Below are 6,390 nucleotides of genomic sequence, written 5' to 3'. Positions count from 1 at the left end.
TTATTATGATCCTACTGATATACTGCGAGTAATGAAATAATCATGTCCAGAAATGTATCAAAGGCCAGAGGGATTATCCAATTTAATGGCACTACAGATGCGCTGTGAGGGATATGGACAGGCAACGCGTCGACAGGCTGAAATGTGTGTGCGAGGAGGAGGAGGAGGAGGAGGAGACAGCCGTGCTTAATTTCTTCCCCGTTGCAGGCTGGTTCTGCGCTGTCCTTAAGGCTCCGCACCTCGCCACGTGATTCCAGTTTCTTTTGGGGAAAATGGGTTTGTTCTCTGGCAGAAAAGCTCTTTTCTTTCCCGTCTTCTTAGGTGTGCACGGAGTGAGGGTGAGCTCACCCTAGTGTTCCCACTGCTTGTGACATTCATTAAAACACAATTCACTGGGAAATGCTCAATGTCATCGTGCCATTGTGAAGCAAACAGTGGCTTTGGGCGTTAGGATGTGGTCTCGCAGCCAACACATAAATAAGTTAAAAAAAAAAAAAAAGAAGACCAAAATAAACAAACATAAATAAAAAATCAGAGGCAGAGCAAGCTACTGAGATCAAATGCAAGCAAGATATTTTACAGCATTCAGTGCGATGATTGCTTTTTGCTTTTGTCTTTGCAAGGGCAGGGTTGCAGGAGCGCTGTCATCTGTGCGTGTGCCTTCATCCCACAATGGGCTGATTTCCTGCATTGCTGTCGGTGCTATAGCCTGAGATACTGCAGCTGGTTTTAAGGTCATTTCCTTTTATTTTAAATAATTGTTCATTTCACATATGTTGTTAAACTCATTCTTGCGTCAAAAGGAGGCGATTATACTTCCTGACCCTGAAAGCAAGGTGGGTGGCTTTGTTTTATAATTAAATTTGCTGGGTTCAATTTCATATTTTTACTTCTTTGCTCTTTCCTAAAGAGCATGCCACAAAAAGCTAAAAGGCAGCGATGATACCAGGAACACTTCAGTGTCAGTCTTGTCCCTTTAACACAAATCATTCCAAACTTTCAAGCTTTGCAGGGACAGCATAAAGATATTCTTCCATCTTTTAACAATTAATTAATCCACTGTGCTTGAAAACATGCTCCATTAGAGCCTGCAACTAGAATGTATTTTGCAATTTCCTAAGTAGAAGGAGGACTTTTTCTTTCCAGCACAAATATATGTTGTGTATTCCAAGGTATCTCATGATACTGCCAATAGGGATTTATTTTAAAGAAAGCAGGTATTATCTGTGTATTTTTAAACTACATTTGAACAATCTGCAAGGACTTTACAAACAGACCTGATGACATTTAAAAGTGATCAAAGAATTTATCTGGAAGTCATGACAATATATTAGTGGACTACATGTTGGTGTATTTATTTGTACTGGGAATCTGCCACACCTTGGAAGAGTGCCTTGAAAATTAGTGAGGCTTCCGGAGGAGTTAAAGCAATATGTAGTGTTAGTAAATACAGCAGAACCTGGTCCAAGAGAAGAAATATAAATCACTGAATGCAGTTTAGCTTCAGGACAGAAGTTTTGGCTTTCCAGAACAATATTAGCTACTGCAAATCATATGTTTGTGGGTCAAGGTCAATTTAAACTTCTTAAACCTTGAGCAACCATCAAATTGGAAACTTGCAGGATGGAAGGATATGGTGAAAGAAGTGATGGACTAGAAACAGTTGTCCTTGGAAGAGAAACATTTGCTATTGTTCTTTTGAGAGAAAACAAATGTAGAAATGCCTCGAGTATAACTATGTAAACATGCAACAGATTATGTAATTAATGAAGTATCTAACTAATTTAACCCATTCCTGGGGCTGCTTTTTTTTTTTTTTTTTCCCCTGGAACATCAAAAAAGGCCTGAGGAGGCAAGTAGCATGATAAGGATAGCCCTTTTCCCAGCATACACAAACACCAGCCCTCAGAGAGGTCCCTTAGACTGTAATGGGTACTGTCAGGGTTGTTATACTGTGATACTGTGTGATTATACGGGGACAGACGTTCTCCTCCCCTAAGTATGGCCAGAAAATGCTATCAGAGACATGAGGAATGTGGGTCCAGGGGGAAATCTGTGGATACTGTTACTATATTTACACATAACCCCTGTTATTCTCTTTAACAGGTCATCAAGCAGGCATCCTAGTGAAATGCAGCATGCTCTCAATGCATAGTACATTGCCAAATCTACTGATGCTCTGGTGAAAATGAGAGGATACATATTAATCATCTTAATAGGCCAAATCCTACACTTCTTCCAGTCACTGGAACCTGTGCCATTGTCCACATTGAGAGACTAAAAGTGAGGTCATTATTAATTAGTTATTAGTAGGCAGTTACCTGTGATCTTTGCAATGACTCTGTATGATCAAAAGCACAAAGATGGACTACTGTAGGCTGCATCCTAATGGAATGTACAATAGTAGTTTAACAATTGATTTACCTGCAAGATGCCCACAGTTCTTTTTATAAAACAATTATGGAAACAATCAATTATAAAAATGAATCCAGAAGTCTTTAATTAAAGAAGACATTGTGTTCTGTGAGAGCTATTTGGGTTTTAGCCACAGAACTCCCATACATTAGAGCAGGCTTTGTGCAGGTAAATCCTACTCAAATTTCTGAAAACAAAGTTAAGGTTGATGATGAAGCCACAAAGACCATCATGTTCCCTTCCAAAATCTATTAGAGGGAGTTCAAGCAGGTATTTAATTTTCTTCTTGCAAAACTGGTGGCAAAGTGAGCAATAGATACTTTTTCAGGGCTCTCTGTTACTTTTTGGTTGGCAAATCATTTGGTTTCTGAAAGGTGACATTTCACAATTCAGGAGAAAATGTAACAAAAAGTATGTGTCCCTCAAAGTGATGAGAACATTTTGAGCAGCTCGGTTGTTATTATTGTTGAGAAGGAAGACCTGGTTCCTATAGATTAGATATTTATATATTCCCTTTGTATTCCAGAGATTATAAGACAATCCCTTCTCCATAAATTCAAGCATGGACTGCAGCCCACACTTTCCACTTTCTACATGAATGCCTAATGCCTAGGTGATGGGATCTTCCAAGATAGGTCTTCCAGTGAGAGCACTCCATGAAGCTCAAGGGAAGAGAGAAAATAAATAGCAAAGTTTAATTAACCTGCCTCATGAATTTTTATTAAAATTCCTGAAACTTGGAAAGTTTGTGACTTGGGAGTGAGACTGGACCTCCTGGCTAGTCCACACAGTTCAGAAAGACATACATCCTTATAAAACCTCTAGCCCTTTCTTTCCCATGTAGCCATCTCCTACAGAGGTTAGTATGTTGCAAAACTATAGAAGAAAGAAAGTTAAGATAATGATATAAACCTAAACTATATAAAAATAAGTCAGTTGAAATGATACCAGCATTTTAGTTCTATTATAATGCCAATGAGCATTGCACCTATGTGCCCAAACTGATAGATACACCCCATAAAAGCCTTCCTCAAAAGAGAGTCAGATAAGTGAAACTCAGTAGAAAAATAGCTGTACTTTTTGCAGCTATAGATTATTCAATCAATAAAACTCCTATGAAGTTCAATATCACACAGGACCTTGGATTTACTTTCCAAATTGCAATCCAAAGTACAAACTGGTTCCCAAATTCCTCTGATGAATATAATAATTTTGAAAGCCCAGAAGCGCTTCTCAGGAAGTACACAGTAGCTCCAGACCCTGGGTTTTATGGCTGCGAGCTCACAAGGATAGCACTCACAGTTCTCAAGACAGAGCTTGGGATTTGCTTTCTTATTTAGGAACATAGTTATAATGCAATGTTCTTTAAGTTCTTAAACTGAGTGGTCTGAAATTATGAATGCGATGTTCTTTATTATTTTCTTCTTTGTTACTTTGGCTTAGTCTCATTTTTATTTTCCTTCATTTGCACTATGTATCTCTTTCTCTCTCTCATTACTAGTTTGCAAGAAAATGCTAAAATCTCTTTACTGTATTTATTATTGGTAACCATAGTAATACAGAAACAGAGCCTAACATGACTGCCTTGAAATGTCCAACTCCAAAACCACAAAAAACTTGAGGTGCAGTTTTTAGCTGGAGGAATTATAAACAGCAAACCCAACCAAGGAAACTCCAGCCTTATATTGGAAAGTCCTACCAAACTGTGGTGCTCTTCCTTTGGATCATTTAAGTATTAGGGCTATTTTGCTGTTCAAAACCCCTGTAACTGTACTGTGATTTCTGCATGTGAGGCATTGGCACAAGAAACAAACATGGCAAGGCTGCTCTCAGAGCACTGCAAAGTCTCTCGCTGGCCAGAGTCTGCTGTGGTTATTACTGCAGGACAGCACCCTGCAACTTGCTGGGTACAAAATTAACTTTATGACCATTTTCCAGAGGAGAAACTGTGGCTCTCAGCTGAACAGTATTTAGGTCCTTAGGAAAAAAAACAGCTAGGTGCTCCGTTCCCACAGAAATTGCATGGTTTCAGTTTTCATCTGTACCTGCCTTAACTGTGCTTGGGAGTTTAAATGGCATCTCCAAGGTTTCATGGATTTGAATGGCACAGGAAGAAGATGAGTTCATAGCCCTTAGGTTACCAGCCTAGCCATTAAGCATAGCAGATAAGGCAGCATGAAATCTACAGCAAATGACCTGCACCTTCCTGTGTAAAATGTGGCATGGCAGGGAATGAACCTTTGCAGGGAGGAGATAAAATGCACAGGTTTCACAGGCAAGAAGATACTAGGAGCAGCTACAGTAGAGGGATTAAGCTGTGGTGTCACATGTGGGCCATAATGGTGCAGGCATCAGAGAGCTAGAGCTTTCAGGAGGTATACCTGTACCACAGCTGTGTGCACAGGGAAGCCTGACTGAATGTCTCGGGAAGCCTGGGTGAATGTTTCTACTCTCTCTTTTGCTCTGGGTTGGAGAGGCAGCACTGTTATCCTTTGGGTAGCTGGGGACAGGGCCAATTTCAACCATCATCATTCTGACCCAAATTCTGCCTTTATGGGGCCATTATGGAAATTATCTGCAGCACCCTTGGTTTCTCAGACCACATTGCTTTTCCCTTTCTCCTTGTACAGTCCCAGCTGGGATGGTTTACAGGGAAAAGGGAGAGCTGGTACTGTATGCAGAGTCCTTTTTTCTGTCTCTTGATTTGTGTACATTGCTTTTCTGATGCACTCTAAGGCAAGGGTGAGAAGGTATTTATATCTCCCATATCGATAAGAATTATTAGGATCTTAAAATACCATTTAGAATTGCAGTAACAACAAATATGTTACACTGGCAGTAGCTCTTTAGAAGTTTCTTATGTAAATGAAGACTGTCTCCAAGAAGAGTCCTATACATAATATTACACAGCAATGATTAGCCTTAAATATATTACAAATTAAATAAAATCCAACACATTAAAATGACCTTGGGCTCATTCACAGCTTACTAAAATCATGAACTTGAAGAAGTGGCTGGAATGCTTAAAACTCAGCACTTGCTCATGGGCCAGTTTTAGTTAAAGAAACTCCAGGGACTTTCTTGAGCCTCCCATGAATTCTTTTCCAGAACAAAATTATAGCCAAAATATGTCCATCACTAGGCTCCAGGTCCCTTCCTCTGCGACCTGGCTTTTCACAGAAGATTTAAACCCAACAGTCTTTCCTCTCACACCCATACTCTTGGCAACTCTTTATTTTCTTTGGAGAATTCGGGGGCCTTTATCTTTACTCACTCTTTAAAAAGACGTGGTTTGCAATGCTTTAACACTTCAGCTAATGCAGCAGTTTCTTGGTGCATACTGTAAACTTTGGGTCCCCTTTTCCCTTAGAGTGAAGATGTGCTAGGGCATGCCTGTGCTGCATCCTGAGCTGTTCTGCAACAGTGCCCCAGATGGCACTCCACTGCCCAGTCTTGCTGCTGTGGCTCCTTCACGGGGCAAATTGTCACTTTTGCTGTGTGAATGTGGCCAGAATGTGCCTCTACTTTTACAGAAAACGGTGAAAAACTGCCTTTCTAGTTTCTCAGATTTTTGGCACATCCTAGCTCATGCTTTAGATAGAGGTAAGAACAATCCCCTCCCCCTAGATTCTTGACCAAAATGTGAAAAGCTTACAGCCATGTGGGTTCAACAGGACACCTGCAGGAGAGCCTCAAATGGTGATGTCCAAACAAGCAGTGCCTGTTGTGGGATTTGGAGTCAAGCAGGAGGAGTAGAGAATGGCCAGGGAATGCCTGGGAATGGAGGCTATAAAGAAAGGTTTTGATAATCCTTCACCATAAAGCCCATGAAGTAAGTTTGTCTCCAGGAACAGGCAAAGGTCTGGCCAGTTTTTTAGACTAGTCTTCTGTGATAAAAGTTTTGGCAATTCATCCAGTAGGCCAACTTTGCACATCAGGTTGCCATGATTTAAGTGACATCTTTTTTATCACAGT

General features: G+C 40.3%; 1 long non-coding RNA gene across 1 annotated transcript; it reads left to right on the top strand.

Moving 5' to 3' along the window:
* The first annotated feature begins 632 nt into the window (after positions 1-632).
* Positions 633-3,117, top strand: LOC135188062 (uncharacterized). The gene is made up of 3 exons (XR_010307551.1): positions 633-734; positions 2,107-2,283; positions 2,942-3,117. It is a non-coding gene; the product is annotated as an uncharacterized LOC135188062 (long non-coding RNA).
* The last annotated feature ends 3,273 nt before the right edge of the window (positions 3,118-6,390 follow it).

This window comes from Pogoniulus pusillus, chromosome 2, assembly GCF_015220805.1.
Source record: "Pogoniulus pusillus isolate bPogPus1 chromosome 2, bPogPus1.pri, whole genome shotgun sequence".
Classification (NCBI taxonomy): Eukaryota; Metazoa; Chordata; class Aves; order Piciformes; family Lybiidae; genus Pogoniulus; species Pogoniulus pusillus.
The sequence above is the reverse complement of the archived record's forward strand: the minus strand, read 5'-3'. Positions and strand labels throughout refer to the sequence as shown.